The 25,646-nt window shown below is 42.9% G+C and overlaps 1 long non-coding RNA gene across 4 annotated transcripts in view; it reads left to right on the forward strand.

Annotated features, from left to right (window-relative positions):
* Nucleotides 1-25,646, forward strand: part of LOC102379351 — a 116,253-nt gene that overhangs the window by 11,494 nt on the left and 79,113 nt on the right. The gene's annotated exons all lie outside the window — the stretch shown is intronic.

Consider the following 25,646-nt stretch of genomic DNA (forward strand, 5'->3'; position numbering starts at 1 on the left):
CCCTACACTGCTTGTATTGCGCTGAGATCCAGAAGGAGCTTTACTTGATTATTGGGTTATTAACTATTAGATCAGTAACAGGTTTAAAGTCTAATATTTATACCACTGGGGGGATGCTTTGTATAGCTGATGACTATATTGGGATCATGTTTTATGCAGATTAGAGGAACGTAACACACTGAACAGTGAGATGATAATATTTTCTCTTGTAGGGGCAACTTGTTCCAAGCGTCAAAAATCCATGGCAGTGTTAACTGGAGGAAAGTCTCCTCTTTTTAATTATAGAATTGTCATACCTTGCTTATCATTAGTGTTTGAATCTAGCAGCTGATTTCAACAGATTTAAAACACTTGGTGCTACTTAGAATTTAACTTGTGCTACAGAATTATTTTATATGCAGTTCCACAAAATTGTGATACATGAGAATGAGGACAGATATATTTGTTACAAAAGTGAGAGAAATCTTTACACATTTCCTGCTTCTAGTATGAATAGGCTTATTGAGCATTACTTTCCTCTTCTCCATTCCCTGTCTCTCTTTTAAGCAAATAACTTTCATAGTAATAACAGTTTGCATTTCTCTCTTAAGGTCCTGTAAAAAGCGACCTAAAATAAACTTTTCTCAAAGCTTTCTAAACAGCAAAGGACATTTGAGTCTTTTATTTCCTGCATTTTTAAATACGGCAGTAAATCTAATGCTAAATGCTTCCCTCTCCTTAATTTTTCTCCTCTCTCTCTCTCTCTCTCTCTCTCTCTCCCTGTCCCCTTCTCTCTTTTGCTTATCTGTAATAAAAACCCTACTCAAGATTATCTTAATCACCAAATTGCTGATGCCTACTTTAAAGACGACTCTTGGATTATTTTACTTAACATGGTGTGCGGCTTTTGGGGGGGGGGGGGGGGTTTTTTTTTAAGTATCTAGCAATGTCTTTGCCCTTGAATTGCACATTTACGCAAAAGAAAATTTCTTCTGTCTGGACAATGCTTTGCTAAACTTCAGAGTTGCTGATCAGTCAAACCTGGGCAGAATGATAGGACATTTACCAGTGATCTGGCTTCCAAATGCAGAGGGCTGCTTTTGTGCTTTCTTCATGTGCTAGTAGTGTACTTCCACATTCTGGATCACGTTTATGTGTTTTGCTATTGTAAACAATGTTCATAACAGGCAACAAAAGCCCAAGATGATAGCAGAGAATGGTACAGTTCAAAACTTATCCATAGTTTGTTTCTGTTACATTTAGGCATTTACGTAACTGGCTTGATATACTTTTTCTTCTTCCCCAGAGAGAATTAGCTTTCCTCCATCAAAGCTGATATAAATAAACTAGATATAAATTTTGGACTATTGCCTATTCAAGTGAATCTAGTGTGAGTGGGTTACTTGATGTCTTAGTTTGCTCCTTTAAATGTTTTGGATACTTGGATTTGAAAACATTGGGTATAATCTGTTTTGGTCTACTGAAGAGCTGATAGGTCAATGCATTTTGAGTTTTAAAGCTATTTAGGCTCGCTCTTTCTTCTCTTCCCCAAAAACAAACAAACTTTTCTATGTACAGATTGCGATATCCAAGGAGCTGCTTTATTGCATCTTCAATAAAAGATGATATTTTCTTCTTGGTCATAATGACGAAATTTACTTCTTGTTCTTGAAACACTTGGATTGTCTTGGCTTGATCGATATTGACACTGGCTGTGTCCTGCATATCCACACCTGTCTGTATGTGATGCTACAGACCTGTCTGTGATGCTACACACCACAATGCAGGTATTCCCTGCGCTGCTACCCTGCAACAGGGGGCAGGGTTGACCCCAGGAGATCCTGGGATCAACGAAACCCATGCCAAAAAACAAAACAAAACCAGGGCTGTACACATGACAGCAGCATGCACCACCCCAAACCAGAGCCTGGCTGGCTGGGGCCACGCTCTAGCTCCTGGCCAGACTTCCTGCCATGGTTACAGCCCTGGGAGGCCCCCAGGACCTCGGTTAAGACTGGGTGCAGTTGCTGGCCCCAGCTTCCCCTGCTCTACCAGGGCAACCTATCGTATGCCAGATCACACATGGCACAGGTGTCCCCAGGGACAAGTAGCCGTGGCACTAGGTGCTGCTACTTGTCCCCAGGGAAACAAAAGTCTGTGCTCATCTGGATGTGCCCTGTGACTGCTTCTGCTGCATTGTTTGTTTAGTTTTTTGTTTGTTTGTTTGTTTGTTTGTTTGTTTTTAAAATGAGGAATATTAAATATGTACTTTGGATTCATGGGAAGACATTTCAAAAGTTCAGAAATAAATTTATATGTAGGTGAACTGAGAAAGGTATATGATTATTTCTCTGCATAGAACAATTTCAGTAAAGTTTTATCAAAAGGGATGAATGTAGAAAGCAGATAACCTGACGCCTCATCTTTTTACAGATGTTAAATGCATCCTTTTGGCTGTATATTAAAGAAGGCTAAACAGAGTAGTTTTCACAGTAAAAAGAGCGATAGATTTAGAGTAGGAAAATCCTACAACTTTCTGGGTGACCTCGAGCAAGCTGCATAGCCTCTTGTTCCTCCATTCCACATCTGTAAAATGGGGATGATAATGCCAGTTGGGTTTTTTTCTAAATAAACAAGTTAAAAAATGAGACTATAAACTGAGGAGGGGGCTATCTTTGTGCTTGTAAAACATCTAGCTCCCTATTTCAGACAGGACCTCTAGGTGCTACTGTAAAACAAAGAATAAAACTTAATGAGTGCACACCCCTTTTCAGCTAAATTGAACCAGCTTTTGCAAGTCCACCAACTAAATCACAGGAGGCATAAAAATGCAGGGTAAAAAGAGACCATAAGGCACGTCAGTCCACAGCAGACTTTGCTTAGTCACTTCTGGAGATTAACAGCGTGTGCAAATCTAACAAGAGGATTTTGCCATAACAAACAGCTGCAGTGTGAAGTTGGCAAACTGTACTTTTGTGAGCTATCTGCTTGATAGAAAGGGTGGAAAGACTATTTGCTTACATTCCCAAAGAAGACACTTTAACCTCTGGCAGCTTTGTGACTCCACATCCTTAGTTTTCCTAAGGGATACTCTGAATGATTTTTTTCTCTAGCTGTATAAAATGTTACACTACCTCCTGTATCTTTCTAGATTGTGAAATCTCAACATTTTATAGACATGAATTTTAATAAGACTAAAAATTCCTTGCAGATTTAAAATAAAAGATTTTTAGGTTTTTAAATCTGTAAGAGCACACAGACACTTTTTTTACATCCCTGAAATCTCATGCACTTGCTCTTGAATCCCATATTTAATTCATGACAAATTACATGCTTCCCAAGCCAATGGTATGGGACTGACTACTCTTATGCAAAATTGTTTGACTTTTATTTTCTACAGCCTCATAATATATTTTTGGTGAGGTAAAGTACATCAGTCCAGACTTGGTAAATAATTTTCTGCCTACCCACAACTTTTAAAAATAAATTTGAAATCTGTTAAGAGAAATGTGACTTAGTAAAATAACTGTCTTGCATATCAAGCAGGTTTGAATTCTGTTGAGATGAACATCAAGTTTGATTGAACCAAGTGGTAAAATTATAGATTAAGTCAAAACTGAGGTTAATATTAACCTCAAGGGTCAATAAAAGTTGATGTTCATTTAAATGTGAAGTCAATATATGTATTGTTTAAAACATTCACAATGTATTAACAAAAATATCTAGAGATCTTTCCATTATAGCCATAAGTGTCCCAAGTAACACTTTTCATCAAGTAATACTGTAAAGGATAATATTAAGTTATAAATCCAGTAATGGTAAAGTGCAACTTAACTCTGAAAAGCCAGTCCTGAAACAGATTTGCATGTTATCTGACTGCTTGTTCTGTTTCCCCAACCCCATTACAAGGGTTGGGGAAATGGAACTTTCTTGAGAGTTGTCCAAATGCCTTTTTGAAAACTCAGGACCAGCTTAGGGGGGTGGGGAGAAAAAAAACAAACCCTCACTGTCCCCTACACCAAGTACAGGGCACTTCATTCAATCCTCTAGAAACACCTAACTGTGTATGCATGGCAGAGAATAAATCCTGGGGAAAAAAATCCTAATGTGCATTTGCTCACTCTGGGGGGCTGGAACAAAACACATGATATTTTTGTCATGTTGCCTAATGCATTAAAATAAAGTATTCAAGTACTACAGTGATTACTAAAATGTAGGAGTCTCAGTGGAATAGAACAGACACGGTTCTTGTCGAACAAGGATTCATCCAATCAACGTGGTGTTAGTAATGAGAATGATTGATTGGCTACCATCAGGACTGGTTGAAAAACAAGGGTCTCTGTAACTTTTTTGATATAACACATTTTTAAAACGTTAAATTTCATTTTGAGTCTATTTGAAATAAAATAATCAAATCAAATGGAATTGAAACATTCAGGTGGGCTTCTTCCTTTATCACTCTTTCAAAAAAGTTAGCACTCCTGAATACTACTGCAGTGCTGAGTCTTTCTATTTTACACTTTATTTTCATGTGTCTGTTTCCCAGTTGGACAGTAAAATATGGATGCTAATAGTATGTGCCTAGCCTTTCAAATATAGATTGAATGCCACTGGTTTTTGTCCTGCCTGCAGAGCCAGAGGATTAAGTGGCATAGAGCCAGTCTGTGAGATGGATCTAGTGCAGGAATGAGGCATTGGAACTGATCTCTTGTGCCAGATACGTCCATAGAGCAACCCTACATGCTGACCTGACCATGTACTCTAGCACATGGGGCCATGTCATCCAGCCCTCAAAGCTCTCTAGAGGACCAAAAATTTGGCAGCAGGGGAGCAACAATCTAATGCTTCTGCAGGTTCCCTCCCACCAAAGTTTTGGACTCATGAGGAGACCCATGGGCTAGATGACGTGGTTCTAAGGGCTGCATCTGGCCTCTAGGCTACAAATTGAGTACCACTAGATTAAACTTTCCAGTGGAGTTGGACACCCAACTCTTTAAATGGCCCTTTGAAAATATCAGCCTAAAAGCGCTGCATAAGTATCATTGACCAAGTTAAAAAAGGACAAAAGGCCAGCTACAACTTGTCACCTTATTTATTTGAAGCTAATTGGGAAAACTTATAAAGGGACAATATTCACTGGTTTTTTTCCCCCTCCCCCCCCCCCCCCCCCCTTCCTTTGAAAGTGACTTTACATGCACACTTCCATAGTTTTTAAAAAACTGTTATTAGACCTCTATAGACAACTCCCTCAGCAAGTTGGTTTAAGTCCTAGATTCTACTTTGTATAAAAGCGGACAATAACTTAAGCATTTAATGTGTTTTATGATAACTATTATGTCCTATGAAGCAGAAATACCACAAATCAAATTGGGTTTATTTCTGTTCACGATACTATAATGATTTAGCAAAATGCTGCATAGGAAAGGAAATTAAACTTTAAACTTGCATGAAAATAACACTTCTTTTCTGAGTAAATGCAAGGAAATTTAGGAGTTAAGCTTTTCCTGGTTAAACTGTGTCTAGATATTGAAGAGTATTCACTGCCATACATGGGCACAAGGGAAGAGTTAAGAATCAACTTTTTAGATGTGAATATACTTTGCTTTTAAGGTTAAGTCAGACATAAATGCTATCTTAATTCACATGTTGTGTTTGATGCCATTTAATTTGAATGAGCAATTTAACTATCCCTTTTATTACATCACTAGCTTTTCCTGCTTATAGCCATACTGCAATTAGATCACTTAAAATAATAAAATACATCCATAAGTTGTAGTAAAGGAGAATGAATAATACATTAAGTCAACATTTTAACATCTATGTAGTTATGCTGCACCAAACTAATATAGAATTCCATTAAAAGCAAGAACACTTTTTATCAACATATAGCAAAGAGAATGCTATTTTGACAACTCCTACTTTTCAGCTTGGAACAATTTAATGCAAGAAACCTCAAAACAAAAAGCCGGTACTTCTGGGAGGTGATACCCAGGTTTCTTTGGCAAAGTAACATTGGGGAAATCTTTACCAAAAGCTAAATTGTGGAGATTTGTAATGTAATATTTTAACCAAAAAGTCACCAAATAATTGGATCAATTTGGGCGAAGCATCCAGTTTTTATTTTGGGGGCTTACAGATTTTTATTTCAATTCTACTAGGAGATGAAAACAGAATTTGCCCAAAGAATTGAACATGGTCAATGGGACTACAGCCAAACCTTTTTTTTTAAATGTTTGCTAATCTTCTATTCTACTTATATGGGTTAAATGATCTTAGCTGCTGTTGGTAGGACTATAAATTTTTAGATAACGTGCTAGGTAACTTCAATGCTGGGCTCTGTAACTTTATTTTTAGAAAATGAGGTGGCGACTTTGCCCAATTTGTTCCTGTGAAATTATTTTGTTCTTTCTCCAAAAGAACTATTTTATCATAAGAACTAGCATTATATCCAGACAATAGATTTCATATAATACTATGTTTTGGGGTTTTTAGTTTCTCCCTTTTTTGACTAATACTTCATTATAGCCATCCTAGACTTGTCACTTTTTTCCAAGATGCAGGAAAAAAATGCTCTTAACATGTAGTTCAGGACTAGGGTCAGAAGTTACATACACCCATTTAAGTGACCAGAAACCAGTACAAATATGTAACACAACAAAAGCTCAGTGCACATAAACTACTTTTTAAAATGGCTGAAACTCTTTTAAGATGAACCTGGATGGATATAGTATCATATTTAATGGATTTTGGTTAAATTGGTTTATTGAACTTCTGTCCCAGATCTGCTCCAGATTCAAGTTAACTCGCAGTCCCTCAGCATCCCAAAATGTTTTGCATGGTTTTTCCCCACTCTTTCACAGGGTGGGTGGCCTAACTTTGGCACAAGCTGTCTGTTTCAGCCAAGCAGGGAGGCATGCTCTAGCACCCTGTGGCTTCTAGCCTGATCCACTGCAGACATATAACTGCATTTCCAGAATCAACAGTAATGGCAATTGCTTATTGAACCAATCTACACAGCTTAGATTTATCTGTAAGGATTTAATTGATTCGGTCTCAGGTTTTTGGCTCTCTGTATTTAGCCCAGATGTTGCATCAGAAACTTTTTATTTTCAATTTAATGACCCAAAAGTTGGGGGTCGGGGAGTAGCAAGCATATATACTCTGAACCTGTTTAGATGGCACTGGAGATGGTTGTACTCACCTGGTGCTGGATTCTGTAAGCTGTTGTACAAACAGTCTGATCTAGCAAAGCACTTTTTCAATTTGGGCTATGTGATCCCATTGATTTTACTGAATTGGTGCCACAGTAATCAACATCCTGTAAGGTTAGAGTGCTACTTAATGTTTCTGCTATTTCTGTAGGATAAGGCTAAATATGAACAAAAACGTGTATTTTCCCCACTTATTCTATTGCAGACTAACTATCCATGTTGCATCCCGCCAGACCCTGTTTCATGGCTAACACCTCTTGGGGTCAGTGGAATTTATTGTATGAATAAAATGAGATGTCATGATTCACCCTGCTTCCCCAAATACTTAATTCAGTTGCTTATAGGTACAAAATGATAAAGTTTTCTCTTGGAAATGGAAGACCCTCTAACAACAGTAGCCTTTCAAAGATATAGCCATCTAGCTCAGATGCTGCTTTTCATGGGTAATCTTAGATAGGCCACCTTAATTTTGGTTAGACCTCTTTGTAAAACTTCATAAATATTTTTTTTTCTCTTGCTAAGAAATTTGAATTATAGTTAGGTTTCTAAACTCTCTGCCAAAATGCATTCGGAATGTGTCTACCTTTCTGTAAGTGGCAAAGGTCAACAATACCAAAATGAATAAAATAGAAACCTATAAATGCAACATCTCCAAGACTGAGGTTATAATGAAAATAGGGTCCTAAGAGCAACAAGGTTATATGGCCACACTTCTGTTGATTTCTAATGGCAAGAATAACTTTAAAGTTCAAGTGTGTGTGTGTGTGTGTGTGTGTGTGTGTGGACACATCTACATGAGGTACTTAACTGAGCAGTAGCATAGTTTACTAAGTAAGCATGTGCATCTACATGTGCACATACTTACTACACAGTAAACCTCACTAATCACAAGTAAATTTTCTACCTGCAAATTGCATTCAATTAGTAACAGTGCAGTAGCACCTGTGTAGACAACTGAGAGAAGGCAAATCTGCTCCTGGTCAGCCATCCACCAGGGGGTTGGAGATTGCTCCTTGCCCCCAGGAGCTGCCTGTTGCTGGGTCAGGCTACACCACCAGAGCCTGGATGGGGACTATGTCCCTCTTTCCCAGCAGCAGGGAGCTTCAAGGCCCCTGCTTCCTGATCATGATCAGGGAGCGGGGGATCGGGGAACTTTATCTCCCAGTCTGAGCTCTAAGACTATGGAGCCAGTGTTGGGAGCTCTCTACCTTGTTCCCCACTCAGCTCTGTGCTCCTGGAGCTGAATGGGGAACAGGCTCCCCAGCCTCTAACCTGTATGTAGAGTAGGGGCTGGGAACTGTCCTAGTCAGGGGCAGGTCCCAGCCCTGTGCTCCAATTGGGTGATCAAGGAATGGGACTTGGAAAGACCTGCAGAGATGCAAGTTTGCTGCCCCACTGGGGCAGGGGGCTAGGATCTAGCCATCCCCTGCAGCTCTTTCCAAGTCCCATGCCCCTGATCAGGGAGCCAGGGCCAAGAACTCCCTGGTGCTGGTGCAGGGGGATATTGTCCCTGCCCTAGCAGCAGGCAGCCCCCAGGGGTAGGGTGTAATGTCCCAACTGGCCAAGAGGTGGCTGTCTCCTGGCCTGGTGCTCCCTGCCAGTCCTTGGGCTAGCACCCAGAGGGAGCCTAGAGCTCTTCTGATGCTGGCAGAAGCCCATTGCAGGGCCCCAGGAAGTGGCAGCAGTTTGCTACCATTAGCAGCAAATCTGTTCCCACTTTTCTGCATGTGTAGATGCTTGCCTGGGAGCGTTTACTTAAGTAAATTAATCCCAGATCAAAAGTATGTGTAAAAGTACCCATGGTGTGAAATCTGAATGGCTAAGTGGTACCCAAAAATTAAATATTCCATTCTGAAAAGTCAAAGGTGGTGGTTTTTTTGGTTTTTTTTTTAAATAATATATTGGCTAATAATGAGTGAGACTTTTTTTTTTTTTTTTCTTAGAGAATTCTGCTACCTGCCAAACAGTTGCATGTACATTCTGGTAAATCTCAGGTGTGACATTTTTAGATATGAAAATCAAACTCATGTACATCATCCTGAACACGCACATGCACAAATGTATCCACTAGGCCTCGAGCCATACACATGCGTGTTCAGTCTTGTTCTCTCCTCTCTCAAATTATTAAAAAATTGTCTTAATCTCATGGCTCCTTGGAATTTTAGTATATTTACCTTGAATGCTTGATTTAAAAACTCTTTGTTAATAGTCTAGCATATTTTATTAATAAATTAAGTAAAAGATTGTTTAGGAACATAAGAATATTAGCAATGTAAAACTCAGTGGATCATATGCATAAGAGAAGGAACAATATGGAGGGGGTGAAATGAGAGGATGAATATAAAATCACTTATTGCAAAATGGAAGTATGGAGAGGGAAAGTAGAAACTAACAGTCAAATTTAACTCTTCAGTTTGTGTACAGATGGTGATTTATCACAGAATTAGAGAGGTTAAAATATCAAGGCCTTATCATTTTGTACTAATGGAAACTTTCCTTCATTGTCAGTCTTGGCATCAGCAACTTCCCATAGTTCATTTTTCATAACCTTGCTTCTCTTAGGGGAAAGTGGGTGCATCTACATGGGATGCTATGTTGTCATAGCAATGCACTATGGCAACATAGCATCCACAGGTGTCTACATAGGACCAGCAGCTACTTCACCATAGTGGCATGCTCCCCTGTTTTATAGCACACTATTATGGTGAAGTAGCTGCTAAAAATAACTGTGCGCTTTGTGGGAGGCTACAGCATCATGCTTTAGTACTCCCAGAAGGAAGTACTAAAGCACAGCACAGTAACAATATCACTGTAGGGCATATAGATGTACCCAGTAACACCTTTTTTTTTTTAGTTCCACCTCAAATCACTTCCAGTAGAAGCTGAAAAAGACCATCTGAGATGGGGCAATTGTTGTCCGGTCTGTACTTTTGATAGAGAAAATCCTGCCTAATGAGTCTAGTTGGAAGATTGGCCTTCCAATCTCAGGCATCACATTGGTGTCTAGTGCCTGATCTTCAAGAAAGGGAGGGAAGTGGATCTGCCAAACTACAGGCCCATCAGCCTGACCTCTATCCCAGGCCAGGGAAGGTCTTAGAAAAGATTATCAAAGAGGCCATTCTTAACAGACTTGGTGGATGGCAACATCCTGAGGGATAACCAGCACATGTTTGTTGTGGGTAGGTCCTGCTTGACCAATCTCATTTCCTTTTACGACCAGGTGACCTATCACCTGGACAAGGGAGAGGAGATTGATGTTGTATATCTTGACTTCAAAAAAGCCTTTGATCTGGTATCCCATGGTCACCTCTTTGCAGTTAGCCAGTTTTGCAGCCTCAGCCTCAGTACAATCCACTGGCTGGGGAATTGGCTCTGTGGTAGGACCCAGATGGTGGTGGTTGACAGAAGTCAATTGTCGTGGTGTGTTGTGACCCAGTAGGGTTCCTCAAGGCCTTGTCCTTGGGTCTATACTATTCAACATCATTAATGATGTGGACATTGGTATCAGAAGTGGACTAGCCAAGTTTGACGATGACACTAAACTCTGGGGTAAAACATCCACACCTGAGGACAGGAGGGTGATCCAGGCTGACCTTGACAGGCACAGGAAATGGCCGGGCAAGAACTTGATGGTGTTTAACACAGAAAAATGCAAGGTTCTCCACCTTGGGAAGAAAAACCTGCAACTTGCTTATAGGCTCGGCAGTGCTACGCTGGCTAGCACTACAGATGGAAGGTACTTGGGTGTCATGATTGACCCCAAGATGAACATGAGCCATCAATGTGATGCTGTGGCTAGTAAAGCGAGCAAAATGCTGGCTTGCATCCATAGATGCTTCTCAAGCAAATCCCAGGATGTCATTCTCCCATTGTACTCAGCCTTGGTGAGGCTGCAGCTGGAGTACTGCATCCAGTTTTGGGCTCCACAATTCAAAAAGGATGTGGAAAAGCTTGAGACAGTCCATAGGAGAGCCACGCACATGATCAGAGGTCAGGAAAATAGACCTTATGATGAGAGCCATGGGGCTCTTAAGCCTGGAAAAGTGCAGGCTCAGGCGTGATCTGGTGGCCACCTACAAGTTTATCAGGGGTGCTCACCAGGATCTGGGGGAACATCTGCTTACCAGACTGCCCCAAGGGATGACAAGGTCGAATGGTCACAAACTCCTCCATGATTGTTTCGGGCTGGACATGAGGAAGAACTTTTTGTTACTGTCCAAGCCACCAAGGTTTGGAATAGACTGACACTGGAGGTGGTTCAAGCACCTACTTTGAACACCTTCAAGAGTCATTTGGATGTTTATCTTGCTAGGATCCTATGACCCCTGCTGACTTCCTGCCCCTGGGGCAGGGGCCTGGACTCAATGATCTTCCGAGGTCCCTTCCAGCCCTAATGTCTATGAATCTATGATCCTAGCAGGGTGCAGGGTCTGGACACAAAAGCCAGTGGTGGGAAGAGGGATGGGGGTGGCAAGCGGCTGGATGCGTAACTGCCAGTGGCATGGAGTCGCCACCACTAGGTGGACCCTGCAGAAGGGGTTGCAGCCACTTAGTCCAGCTCCATGGGGCCCCTGAAACATGAAGCCTGGGGTGGTTACCCCATTTCACACCCCCTCCCCTCCCCTCTGGGACAGCCTGGAGTCTAGTAATATTCTTTCAGCTTCTGTCTAATAGAAAATGGCTACTGCTAATTTCCAAACAGCAGTGTTGGGTCTGATAGCACACTCAAGTTCTAAGAACCTCTCTGAGCTGCACTTTAAGTTCAGTTGGAAGGATTAAATCAGCTTTTGCATAAACAAAAATAACTCCATAAGCTCTTCAAATTTTTGTATGCCCTGAGGCCATGTGGACAGAGCCTCGGAATAGCCAACAGAAAAATCATTTCACATTACTGTAGGGGATAAAAGCAGCCTAAAGTAGCCTTTGGTGACATTGAATCTACAATTGTTCTTTTACTATATAAAGATCAGTCTGTTTTCAGTCCCTTTTGGATTAAAGGCAGCCTTGACCGGTAAAATGTATTTCAAAGTTAATATTCATTCAAGTATAAAAGGCATGTAGAATTTATAGTAAAATCCTTAAGAGTATGGAATTAGTCTGGTTGTTCGATCAGTTGAATTTGGCAAGAAGACTTCTAGTCAGAGGGAGAAGATTGGATTGGGGCAGGAGGAAGGATAATGGTGGGTGATACTGGATAACTAAGCATATTAGTTTGGCTTTTTGGCTCAGATCAACTACAGTTGAGTCATGAAATAAGCAGTGTGATGTAGATGGTCTTTGTCTGAGTAGATCAGTATAGAATTTTTTCTCAATATCTTTTGAATGTCATCTGCCAAAATAAGGTTTAAAAAAAAAAGCTACATGCTCCTGTCTGGCCAAGTTACCTCGTAACAAAGTTCCCTTTTTTTCCTATTGATTCTAGGGAAAAGTGAGTTTGCTACTTTTTTTTATGAATTTACTATCCAGCATTAAGATGGCAGCTTCCACTGTCTGAAATAGGGTCACATGGCAGGCATATGAATCGCAAGGCTTCAACAGATTATTTGTCAAATATGTTTTAGAAATAATTTACCTATGAAAGGTAGGATGATAAATGACTAACTTAAAAGGATTATTTTAAAACATGGCCACTTCATACAAATGATCTAAAATGTTATCTCTAGTCTTTTGAAAATTGGCTGCACACTTAACTGCCAAGCAAGACTTCCCTACCTCTGTTCAGTGAATCTAATTTATAATGGAGAAACTGCCCCAAAAGCTCCTAATCATCTGAATTTTGTGACACGGTTGTATTAAGGCACTATAAGAATACCAAAGATATTTACTATGTGAAGTCATGATTTGAGCAGTCCACCTTTCAGCAGTTTGACAGTTTTATACCACAGTAACCATTGCAATTGTTAGATATTGTTGTTATTACAGAATGGCTTTGGGAGTGTGTATGTAACAAATGGAAAATTGCATAAAGGTTAGACTGTCTTTAAGTTTGTGTCAGAGTCCTAAGGGATGCACAGAATAATTTTAGGATTGAAGTATCATTTCTGGAGGAAAGGATGGGTAGATTGCTTACAAGCCAGGCAGGATCATTTTACAAAAAAAAAAAAAAAAAAAAAAAAAAATAAAAAAAAAAAAAAAAAAAAAAAAAAATGCAGCCACATATTCTACAGACTTGTCTCTGGTATAGGTCATTGTAGTATTTTTCAGTAATTAAATTTGATATACACAGTTATATGAAATTTAATGTATAATGAATTTAATAACTAAAAGCATACATATGTATGTGAATATGCACTTACAGTGCCTTCTCAAAAGACTACTGAAGAACATTACTAGTATCATTATCTCTTCTCTCTTTCCTCCCCCCCCCCCCCCCCCCCCAAAAAAAAAAAAAAAAGGCAGCAAATTTCTATCGGTCAAGTGAGTGGGCAAGCTTAAGGACAAGTCAAACTTTCTCCTGTGCAAAATTTGAAAACTACCCTAAGTGCAGTGTCAATATGATTAAATACATGCTGAATCTACTTCAGTTGCTCAACACTTATGTCTCCATAAAAGTGCAGATCTCCATGGAAAACAAGTAAATTCTCAGTAAAATTTTATTCATTTATTTATTTATTGCAAAAACACCTCCAGTACTTCTTATCTGTCTGGTTTCAAGCCCAAACAGGTTTAAGGAGCTGTGAAAAATGTTTCTACTGCCTCAGTAAAGCCATCCCTCAAAAAAATTTAATGCAGTTTCTCTAAAGCTCCAGACAGAGGAGTCTGGCTAATAACAAGATCTCACAAAGAACAAACTGAAGCAAAAACAAATGCACACAAAAACTTCCTTGTCAGAATTTGGGTTAACTTAATTTTTCGTTTGTGAAATCACTTTTTGTTTTTAAATTAGTGCAAACAGTAGGAGAAATCTAACTCCATTTTGACATGACAGTATTTAATTAAACTCTTTCTTTACTATCACTACCATTACTTCACATACAAAACTCAAAGCACATTTCCCAAGTGTGGGGGAGGGGGGAGAGAAAGTTGCCTCTCAGAGGAGGAAAAGGGACATCTAAATTATTCCTGCAACCTAGCCTTACTCAAGACAGTAACCCTGTTAGATAGTTCCTATGCTCACATTACTTGAGGCACTGTAGTTTTCGTGATAAAGTTTTGATAATCATATGAATCCTAGATTTGTAACTTATAAATTGGACCAAACTAATCTAATATAATGAAGTTACCCAAGGGACAAATTTGACTACTTATGTAAAAATGCCTACAGAAATTGCAGACCTGAATCTGGAGTCTTCTTTTATTTTATGGGGGGGTTATTTATTTATTTTCGATTGACCAACATTTGTGATTAAATAAGGTTTGTGTTTAGTAGTTACTAGGTGCATCTACACATGTGCTTTTCTCTGAGGTTGACTAATTAGCTCTGCCGTAAAGCAGCACCATCTATATGTGCACCCATATTAAGGCACAGTAAATTTAATTCATTCTGCCATAGTACTTGTTCCAGACCATACTATCCTAAGACCACTGCAACACACATGTAGGTGGTGACTGGGGCACAAGGGTGCTACAATGCAGGGGCTGCCTGCTTGCTAGCCCTGTACTGTAGTACCCTTGTGCCCCAAGCAGCCCCTCTGCCACCAAATGCCACGGCCTGGAACCTGGGCTGACCCCTCTCCCTCCCTCCCAAGCCTGCTGCCAGCTCAGGGGTGCTCTGCCCTGGCTCAAACTGCTGTGGTCCTGGGTGCATGTGCAAACTGCTGGAGTTTACTGCTCTGTGCTAATTGCACATATAGATGTACCCACTGATTGGTACAGATAAGTATCTATTTAGTATGAATTGGTCAGCACCATCCACTGGTGTAAGTATCTATTACTTGCTTAAAAAGCTGTACTGTGTCATATTCATGTGATTTATAAATTTAAATTTATCTACACTGGATTGTAGCTAGAATTGTTTCTTGCCTGCCCATATATTTTTTTGAACTTGACTAGTGGGAATAGTGACAAATTCATTAATTTCACTGAGGCTTATTTTTCCAGAATTTGTTCCTACGCCTTAGTGAAAAAGCAGGGTTACTTTGTGCTACTTGTACATGGTGCACAGGAATTGTTTTTCTTTCATTAAGTTGTTTCATACTTTATTAAACACTAGAAACACGGCACTATTAGAATTGTTTCATTCTTACTCTTCTAATTCAATGGCACAAAATCCAGTACCTCCAAGGTAAGGTAAAGTAGGAGCTCTTACAGGCAGGGTTGAGATTCAGACACTGCAGATATAATCCATCTCCCTGACACATGCAGTGCTTCATTGTGAGACTGCCAGACAGTCTGCTGAGATGAGAATGTCACAGAATACCAAAATAGGGGAGATGCAGTTTTGTTCATCATTACTTTTATCTATGAATATCCATCTAAAGATCTATATACATACCTCTTGCTAGACAGAGAAGTATGAATGCAGCATCTAGACATAGATACTAGCATTCAAAAGGCAAGAATATAGTGTATGTAGAAGCTGCTAGGTATCTGAATGTAATTTGAATAGCTAATCAGGGTAACTGCTTCCATTTGAAGCAATAGTTTTGTTGCAGACGCTGAGTCACCACTTCAGCTGTCTAGCAGAGATCAATGACATGCCCGGTTGCCTGCATCTGCTGGTGTTTCTGAACTTAACTGACAAAGAGAGCCTGAAGGAAAAGAAAGTGCATTGTCATCATGGGGAGGGAACAGATCCAATAACACATAGGAAAAACAGCTCCTTAGAAAATAAAAAGTGCTACCTCTGTTGTAATTATCCCCAAGTTATTCCCACTCACATATGCATATAAGGTTTGCCTGTCTGGGCTGGGGGGCGGGTAAGAACATTGACAACAACAATTAAGCAATGCTCTCTGTGACTGGCACTCCACAGTAAAGTAATCGGCAGCTACGGTGTCTGAAGTTTGGCTTGAGCAAAAGGCAGAGATGCATGACCATGTCAAGCTAAATTACTGTTGTTGTTTACCAGTCCCACTTAGAGAGAGGTTATATTCCAAAGTGCTTTACAAATGCAGAACCTGGCTCGGTGCGTACTGAAAACCTGCAGAGAATGCAGAGCATCTTGCAGGTCAGGCCTCTATGCAAAGGCACAATTTCATCAGTTGCTAAAATGCAGCTCCAGCTTTGACGAAAAAAAAAAGCAGTTTAACAATGCACTGCAACATGAAGCAGCAGTTCAGATGAGGAAGTGACATATAACTTACCAGATTACAGATTCAAGAGGAAGCTAAGTGGACAGACTATACCTCAATTGATGCTCTGTAAAGCCAGTGGCATTAACAGTCCTAGGCTGACTACGTTTTTTGAGTAAATCCAATTATCTTTTATAAGACTAATAATGTAATCTTTTATTAGACTAATAAAAGATATCAGATTTATCCAAGGAACCTTATCTGCCGATGTCCCTAAACCAGTATGGCTACAACCTATACCCCATTAATAATTCTAGGCTTGTGAACACAGGCAGTGGGATCATACGCTATCTATACCTAAATAAAATGAAATAAAATATTGAGGTGCAGGATACCTGGGAAACTTTGAATTGAAGTTTAGGTTCTTTAGGCTACTACATTATACCCTTAAGGCTCTGCCCAGGTTGTGTGAGAACCCGTCTTCCTACTGTTTATCCTACAATTTCGCTAGTCTTCCAGGTGCTTTCTACCTACAGCATTCCTAATATAAAGATCCTTCCATCTCGAACTGGGATCCACCTCGCTGTGTTCACTCACCCCCAATCCAATGTGCCCTGGTTCCCCAAACCTCATTGTAATGGGGCCCCTACCCCATTACAGAGAAGGGGAGCAAGCCCCAGGGCCTGCTGGCCAGCAAAGCTGTACCCTTGGGTGAGGACTTACGGGTGGAAAAGACTTGAGTAAATGCTTACCGCAGAGTCAGTGGTGAGAAAAACATCAGGGGCTGGAGGCTTGCATGGAAACACGCAGGGCCCAGTAGCAAGGGGCTTCCCTGAAATTGCTCCAGCAAACCAAAATGGAATCTGCCTGGGAGGCATGTGACCAGCAAGGGGGCAGGGCCAGGGAGTCATATATACATAGGCTCTGAGCTAGTGCCTAGTGGATGTCTGAGCTGTCTTGGAACTACCAATATGTAGTATTGGTAGTTCCAAGCTACCAAGATAGCTGACAAGATAAGCTTGGTAGCTTGACAAGATAAGCTTGGTAGCTTGACAAGATAAGCTTGGTAGCTTATCTTGTAAGCTACCAAGACAGCTTACAAGATAAAATAATTCAGAGCTGGGGGTTATGTTGGTACCCATAGAGGGCTGCCTTGGGTGTTTGCCTACCTACCCTGATGGCAGGGGGTGGAGAAGGGGGAAGGTTTTTCCCTTTGAAGTGGTAGTATGCATTTTTCCTTTTTTCTTGATGCCTGTTTGCTCAGAAGGGAAGGCTTATGTTAACTGGTTGCTAGCTCTATCCTGGTGGTTTTTGGAGGTCCCATTAGTGCCCTAAGGGCATGTAATTGCCTTGCTCTGCAGTGGCAGGCTCAAGGCATTCCAGTAGAGCAGAGCCCAGAGCAGGGCCAATCATGGAGCTGGAGAGCCCAAGACTGAGTGTGCGGTTGGGGCAAGGCTGGGACCTAGAAGCCAAGTCCAGTGCAATGAGCCAAGGTTGCAGGAACCAGCCAAGAGAAGACGGGGTGAGGCTGGGAAAGGCTGTGTCCCAACAAAAATATCAAGACTTGAGGCAACCTGGTGTTGGGTTAGGGTGAAGTACTCCAAAACATGCAACTAGCCCGGGGAGCTAGAGTGAGAAACCAGGCTTGGGAGGCCCTGGGCAGCCTTCTTTTCTTTTAAACACTACAGGTGTTTTTACATGTGCTCTGGGGGTGGCTCCAAGAGCCATTCTAATTTAAGCACCCTTGCATCTCGTGTATCAGTGTTCCTGTGTTTCAAAATGGTGGTCCTCAAATGAACTTTAGTTAAAGCACCTCTGCCAGTATTTTGAAGCATGGGGACACTGATACATGAGATGCAGAGGCTGCTGGAGTGCATTAATTAGCATGATCCAGCAGCCTCAATTAATTGAGGCTGTTCTGATGCACTGTAATTACAGTGTGACGAAGCAGCCGCCTCGTGCATCTACAGGCACCCTATAACATCAAGTCATGGCAGGTGAGTGGAGGGGCGTGTGAATGAACAGGGAAGACCAGGTAAGGGCTGAACAGCCACCAGGAGGCATCATGGCGACCCTCTGGGATGAACATCTGGATATACATATCCCAAAGCTGAAAATCTGTCAGCTCTGATTATCCTGCTCCTTTTTTTTTTGCTTGAGCTATTTATTTTTCTGCATTCTCTCTCCCTTTTACCATTCTTCTGTAATTCCAAGTTCAGAAAAGTTTTGTTCCTCTTGAGAAAAGATGTGTTGATTTGCTTCAGAAATATTGGGAAGGAGAGGTATGAGTTAAAGGGCTGTGGAGGTAGCTTCTGTGAAATGCTCATTTGGCTGGCTGCAACTAGGCTTATAAAGAGAAGGAACAAGTTGAGTCAGAAGACCAGGGTTTTTTTTACTCACCAACATGAGGCACTGATGATGCCATTTCTGCTGTGTGGTGTGAATCTGGGAGGTATTCCTGTCCTTCCTTACACCTTTCTGCTCCCTATATGGTTAATATCCTTTCCTTTAGCTCTGGGTCACTCAGTGAGATCAAAGCTTTCCTAGAAGCAGCCAGAAAGTTAAAGCCTGGGAGAATGGGAGGCTGTCAGCCTTCCAAATTTCTTTCCCCTGGAGTACCAACATGGTTTTAAAAAGGTTGTAAATAGTTCTTTTCATCTCCCATCTGCTCTGACTTTAACTGTACTTGGGATCTCATGACCATAAGAGTGACCACATCACTTAAAGCACAGCAATTTTCAGCAGCCCCAGATTCAGCTGCCACAGATTCAGTCTCATGTAAGAACGAGGGCCACCACATCCTGAATCACTACTGCCACTTCCTCTCACACTTAGGTATGCCTTCAAAGTCATTCTTCTGGCCTAATCTGATTATGAAAGCAGATGATTCAAAACATGAAGTGGCATCCAGAATTCATTTATATCCTTCTCTCACTAAGAGAGAATGTTCAAAAAGCCTGAAGAGAAATCTATTTAAGTTATCCAGTATTCTTAAGCAGGCTATTATAGATTGGGAGTAAACAGATTACGTGTTTGCCCTTGGGGAGAGTGGGGAGCAGACGGCCTGCACTGGCCAAGTGTAGGGGATACTCTTGCATGCCTCCCTGAGTCCCCAGGCTGCTGGAGACTGCCCAGTGTACAGGCCATCCCTGACTGCCTGCTAGATTTGGTCAAGCATACCCCCAACCCCCAGCATGTCACCGCACTCCTTCCCCTGTACCCTACCCTGAGGCTTCCAGAAGCAGCAAGTGCCCTCCCTTGTAAATTGCATGTGCCTCTGTGTCCCAACCTGTCTGCATGATGCTATGATGCCCCACCACCCATGCCCAAGCATGGAGACTGAGGAGTTGCAATGTATTTTGCTGGTCACCCTGGGCAACTCTTGAAAGATGCTGTGAGACATCATGTCCAGATGGGTGTACAGGATGCAGCCGCTGGTGACCATGGGATGCAGCTTCCTGCCCCCAAGCCAGCAGCTGGCTATCCTATGTGGCATTCCATACTGCACCCTGGGCCTACAGAGCATCCTCTACCGGGCCACCCACTTCCATGTGGATGATGAGGATGAGGCCATCTAGGAAACCATGGACACCAGAGTGATCTGGCACTACCTTCAAACCACTGAGCACCAGTTCTGGGCCTGTGCCACCAGCAGCAACTGGTATGAGTGGATTGTCATGGATACCTGAGATGCACCTTCTGCATGCACTGGGCCACCTTCAAGGACATCATCACCCAGTTGCCCCTGCCTCCCCTCCCCCCCCGCAGGCACACTGCGCATCAGGTCACGAGCATTTGAACATCTCTCATTCCAGAGAAGTGGATGGTTATCGCTGTCACAAAGCTGGCTGCCCCCAACTGTCTCTGGTACATCACCAACCAGTTCAGCGTGGGCAAGTCCATGGCTGGAGAGGCTATTCAGGTGTGCCTGGTCATCCAGACTGCTTCATTTGCCTCATCTATCCACAGGAGGTGTTGCCAGCTTCTCCTGCATAGGCTCCCTGACCTGAACGGGTGCTGTGGATGGTACCCATATCCCCATCCCCTGCCCACTCCAGTGCGTCCAGGCATCCATCAATTGCAAGGGCTACTTCTCTATTGTCCTGCAGGGTGTCATTGACTACCAGGGCCACTTCACCCACATCTTTGCTGGCTGGGTAGGTAGTGTCCATGATACCCATATTTTCTGCAGCTCCCTACTCCCTGAGGTGATAGAGAAGGGCTCTACATTCCAGGATTCCCCAATATAGTCATCAGTGCCATCATGGTCCTTCCCCTCTTCATCACATACCTGGCTCACTGCCTTCTGCCCTGGCTCATGAAGCCCTACACAGAACAGCTGCACTGCTGAAAAGTGAACTTCAACCAATGCCTGAGCAGGTGCCATGTGACTGTGGAATGCCCTGACACCAGGTTATGGATCCTTGGGCCCTGTGTCCTAAGAAGCACCACTCACAACACTGGCTGCCTGAATACCATTTCCCTCCCCCTCCTTCCTTTTTCCCCTCAGGGGGACAGACTGGGATGTCAGGGAATGTAGTGTGAAGAAAGGAAGTGCCTCAGTTTACAATGTTGCAGCTGCCAACATTTTCTTGTTAATAAAGAAAACCTGTTGAATGGTGCCCATGGCTCAACCTGGTCCCTCTTCCTATTGATGCAAACCAGCACATTTGGAAGAGGGCAGGGGAGGTTGGGTGCCAGGCTGTGGCTTCTGAGATGTGATGGACGGGTGCCAGGGTCAGGGTCCATGGGGCTGTGCCCAAGTGTAGGGCCTTGGGGGGTTCCCTGACTGGGTGTGCAGATGCAAGGGTTGGGGTTTGTGGGGCTGTGTCTGAGTGTGGGGGTTCTCCTGGGCTCAGTGTTGGGGTCTGTGTGTATGTTGTGGGGTACTTCATGGCCGGATGTTGGGGGTTCCAGGGCATGTCCAGTGGACACAGATGCTTCCCTTCCCCCCACTGCCCGCCTGAGGCTGACAGATGGCAGGATGCAGAAAGCAGGGCTGAGGGAAAGGGCTGTGCTTGCTCAGCACTGAAGCAGCCCAGGAGTGGGGCCTTCTGGGTACTTGCCTGGAGCAGCAGAGTGCAGACCAAGTGCTAGCATGCCTCCCTGTGAAGGAGGGGTAGCAGGAACCACAACGGCGGCTTGGATGCCAGAGGATAGCAATCTAACTTGAAGCCAGCAGTAAGGGGTCATTCTGTTGGGACATTATATGACAATTTTTGTTTGTTTTTTACTGCATCTTTATTTTTATTTTTACTGCTTTTGAGGACAAGTTAAATTTAAATAAAAACCAATATGAAATTTCAATTAAGACTGAAATAGTATATTTCAAAATTAGAAGAAAAAATGTGGAAGTTAAAATGGGAGTTTTCTTTTTTTATTTCTTCCTGCTTTTGACTAGATGTAGAAGGAAAATCTTTTTGATATTTCCAACCAGCTAAAACTCAGTACTACAGGAATCTCATAAGAGTTTGATTTTTTTTTTTCTCTCTTGCAAGGTTTCTTGTTCCGCTTGCAGACCAAACTAGTTCAGATAAGCATTCATCCCTTTGGAAAAGAGAGAGTTTTCATTTGAATTTGATTAATACAAATGGAATCAGCTGCAAAGATTTTTAATTTGTGTTGGCTCTGCAAAAAAAAGTCTTTGTAATTTCTTAGTTCCTTTTTCTTTGTTGCAGAAGAGAAAACTAGTTATAATATTGATAATACTTTACACCCTATAATTCTTCTCATGAAAAGATACCAATTCACATTTTAACCCTTACTAAACAGAAAATGTCAAATTTTGAAAAATTTCCATTTTAAAAAAAAAAGGATACAACTTTCATCAATAGTTTTCAAAGAAAAAGTAGTTCCGTTTTTCTAGCTGTTAATTAGATTTTGTACTATGTTCTCTCTTACAAGTGAGAAACTTTAGCAAAAAAATTATTAAGATTTAATATCTGCAAACGGAGCACTGACTTCAGCTGAAATTGTTGGCATTTGTCACATTCCAGCATTAAAGCTCAGGGTCACAAATTTTCTTCTATCCCTAAAAATTGCTTTTTCAGGCCACAATCCTGGAAGCATGCATTGAAACTCTACTTGTGAGTCATTTCATTGAAACACCAGAATTCTCTATAAGCACTTTCATTCTGATATCGACACTTTCTCCATTACCATTGACAGAACCTAGTGCGAGGGGGCTCATGGTGACATGGATTCCCAAATACATGTGTAGAAAATGGGAAGTGAATTCTGACGACCTCTGAAAGTCAAGATGCATGTTTGGGAGACTATCACTGCAGACCTCTGAGAGTGGAAACCTACCATGAAGCAGGGCCTATGTCACTTTGAGATGGAGAGGGTCAATGATGAGCTAGAGAAGCAGCCTCAGAGGCAGGCAAGACAAAATGGTACTTGTCATGGTAGTGCAAGCTTAACTGAGTTTGTATGTACAGCTTGCCAGAGGGTCTGCCTATTGCGCATTGGATTCCTCAACCACTCAAGAAGCTATGGTGGTACCTGGTAACCTACCAAAGGCACAGTCCCCATGGTCTCCTGAGACCAATGGTTGCCAATGGTGATAGTTGGGAGCCTATCATTATATTTAGGTGCTTAATTTTTAGACAGCCAAGCTTGAAAAGTTTTGTATTGGTATTTAAAATCAGGCACCCATTGTTAAGATATTATAACATATATTATAAAATATTATAAAAATGTAGGCCTAAGTAATTCATCAGGGTTGCAGAAAATCTACAGCAGCACTTAAATTAAAATCCAGATTTTCTGAGTTCATTTTATTCTAATATAATAAAAGCCATGCTACTTCCGGTTGTGCATCTGTCTATCCATAACATTCCAGGGCCAACTGATCGTGCGCCGCCCAAAGCCTTATTAACACATAGATACACAGGTGAGGTGAGGCGAGGTGGAGGCAGAAGGGGCCAAGGTGTTCTCTGCCATGCAGGGGGGAAGGTAGGTGGGGGGAGGGCAGGTGAGGTGATGGGGGGGGTGTGGCTTGCAGCCCTGCAGGGCAGCATGGCACATGGCTGAGTGGGGGGGTGGCATGTGGGGGGGGGCTGGCACATGGCCACAGGATGCCATGAGGGAGCAGGCCCAGGGTGCACAGACAGACCCTGCTGGCTGCAGCACATGGCTGCAGGGTGTGGAGCACCCCCCCCCTGCTCCCCACATGGTGTCATGCCCCCTGCGTGGGGTGCACCTGCTGGTTGCACTTGTGAGGCATGCAGGGTGGGGTGTGGCACATGGGCATCACCCATCAGCTGCAGCATGTGGCCGCAGGGTGGGGCATGCCCCCTGCACCCGCTCACCATGTGGCACCCTGTGGCTGCCCCCTCCTACAGGGAGCAAGTGCCAGCTGCAGCCGTGGGTTGCACAGGGTGTGGGGGGGCGGTGCATGGCTGCATGGTGCAGGAAGGGGATTCCGGTCATGGCGGCCCACCGGCAGAAGGGCTGGGGGGACTGGGGCTGAGGCTGTCCTGGGCTGAACCCAGTGGTGGAGGGGCTGCACTCAGGCCAGGCCACTAAGCTGTGGGGCTATTGGAGCCTGGTGGCTCCTCCAGGGCCAGGGGCGAGTGGCTCCCACCACTATATGCACCATGGGGGAGCTAGGGGGAGGGAGGCCCACATCGCCCCCTGGGGTCTCCAGTGCCATTCCACTGCATGAGCTGCGAGGCTCCGATGGCCCCACAACCCAGCCCGGCCAAGGCCCCAGTGATGGTGAATACGGCTGGGGGGGGTCTGGGCCATGGGACACTTGGAGCCCAGCGGCTTCTCCAGAGGCAGCACTGGGGAGTCTGCAGGACACATGTCCCCCACTCTGTGCATGGGCAGGGGCAGCTGCAGCTGTGGCCTCTGCTTCCAGCCTCACTGCCTCTGCTCTGACAGCAGCGCAGTGCCACGCAAGTCCTGCCGTGGGGCAGGCCAAGCTGGGCAGGAGGCACATGCATGTAGTGTGGGGCTGGGTGGTTGGGTGTGTGCGGCGTGGGGCTGGGTGGTTGGGTGTGTGGTGGGTGGATGTGCGTGTGGGTGTGCATGCATGTGGCTGGCTGGCTGGCTTGGTGTGCATGCATGTGGCTGGCTGGGTGAGCAGGTGTACGTGCATGTACATCTGTGTGGCTGGGTGGGTGTGGTGTGTGGCTGGGTGGGTGGATGGGCATGTGGGTGGGTATGTCAAGTGTGGGGGGGCACATGGGGCTAGACACAGAGCAGGGAGGTGTTGCATGCAGCTGGACATGGAGTGACAGCAGCATGGGGCGGTGGGTGGTGGCACTCCATCCATGCTGCCCACCCATCATTCTTGACAGGTACTTTGCTTGTGTGTGTGTGTGTGTGTGTGTGTGTGTGTATGTATGTGTATGTATATGTTTATATATGGATGGATAGATAAATAGATAGATATTTATATCTGTCATTTAATCCACCCGTCATTCTTGATGGGCACTATGCTAGTATCTATCTATCTATGGATGGATAGCATCATGTTTTAATAGTATGGCTGTCTCTTCTCAGGCCAGTAGTCAACACTATCTATGTTGGATGTCAGAAAGGGAATACGTACTAAGGAATCCTGTGTGACATTCTGGCAGTGTTCTGATATAACCAAGCTGTTGTGATTTGTGAAAGGTTTGGGCATACTGACTCTTTGCTATATACAGGCAATATAGCAAAGTCTATAGCTAGAGACAGAATTGGAAAATAAAAGCTTTGGTCAGTAGCATAAACCTAAATGTGCATGGGTGTTAGGATTTGCCAGCGAGTTTGCTCTTAAGGGTGAATAGGGGTGGGTTGAGTTTTCTAGTCTTGGGGTGTCATTTGGGGAATCCACTGTTGCTGTTTATCACATCTTGTAAGCCACTCTGCATCTTTCTGGATAGAGCCAGGCAACCAATAAGAATGTATGTTTTACAGATTTTTTTAAACCTCATTAGTAAGGATCAAGAAAAGCCTCTGAGGTATCATTCATAAGTTTAGTTGTCTGTGACATTGTTTTGGTCTATCACTGGTATGTTGGAGCAGGGAGTTAAACAGTTGAGTATTAATAACAACAACAATATTTTTCTTTTTCTGTAGAAATGAATATGGTAAAACTTAGCTCCAGTTTCTGCAGTCAGAAGTATGAAGGCAGACTTCTTTGCCTCCTTGACCTATGTAAAGGTTACAGGGTCCATCTGCTCAGTTTAGTTTAGTTTTTCATACATGAAAGCCTTGTGTTTTTTCCTTTTGAGTTTATTAAAAGGTGTATTAAAAGATCCAGAACATTGGTGAGATTATGTTTCAG

Source organism: Alligator sinensis, unplaced genomic scaffold, assembly GCF_000455745.1.
Source record: "Alligator sinensis unplaced genomic scaffold, ASM45574v1 scaffold486_1, whole genome shotgun sequence".
Lineage (NCBI taxonomy): Eukaryota > Metazoa > Chordata > Crocodylia > Alligatoridae > Alligator > Alligator sinensis.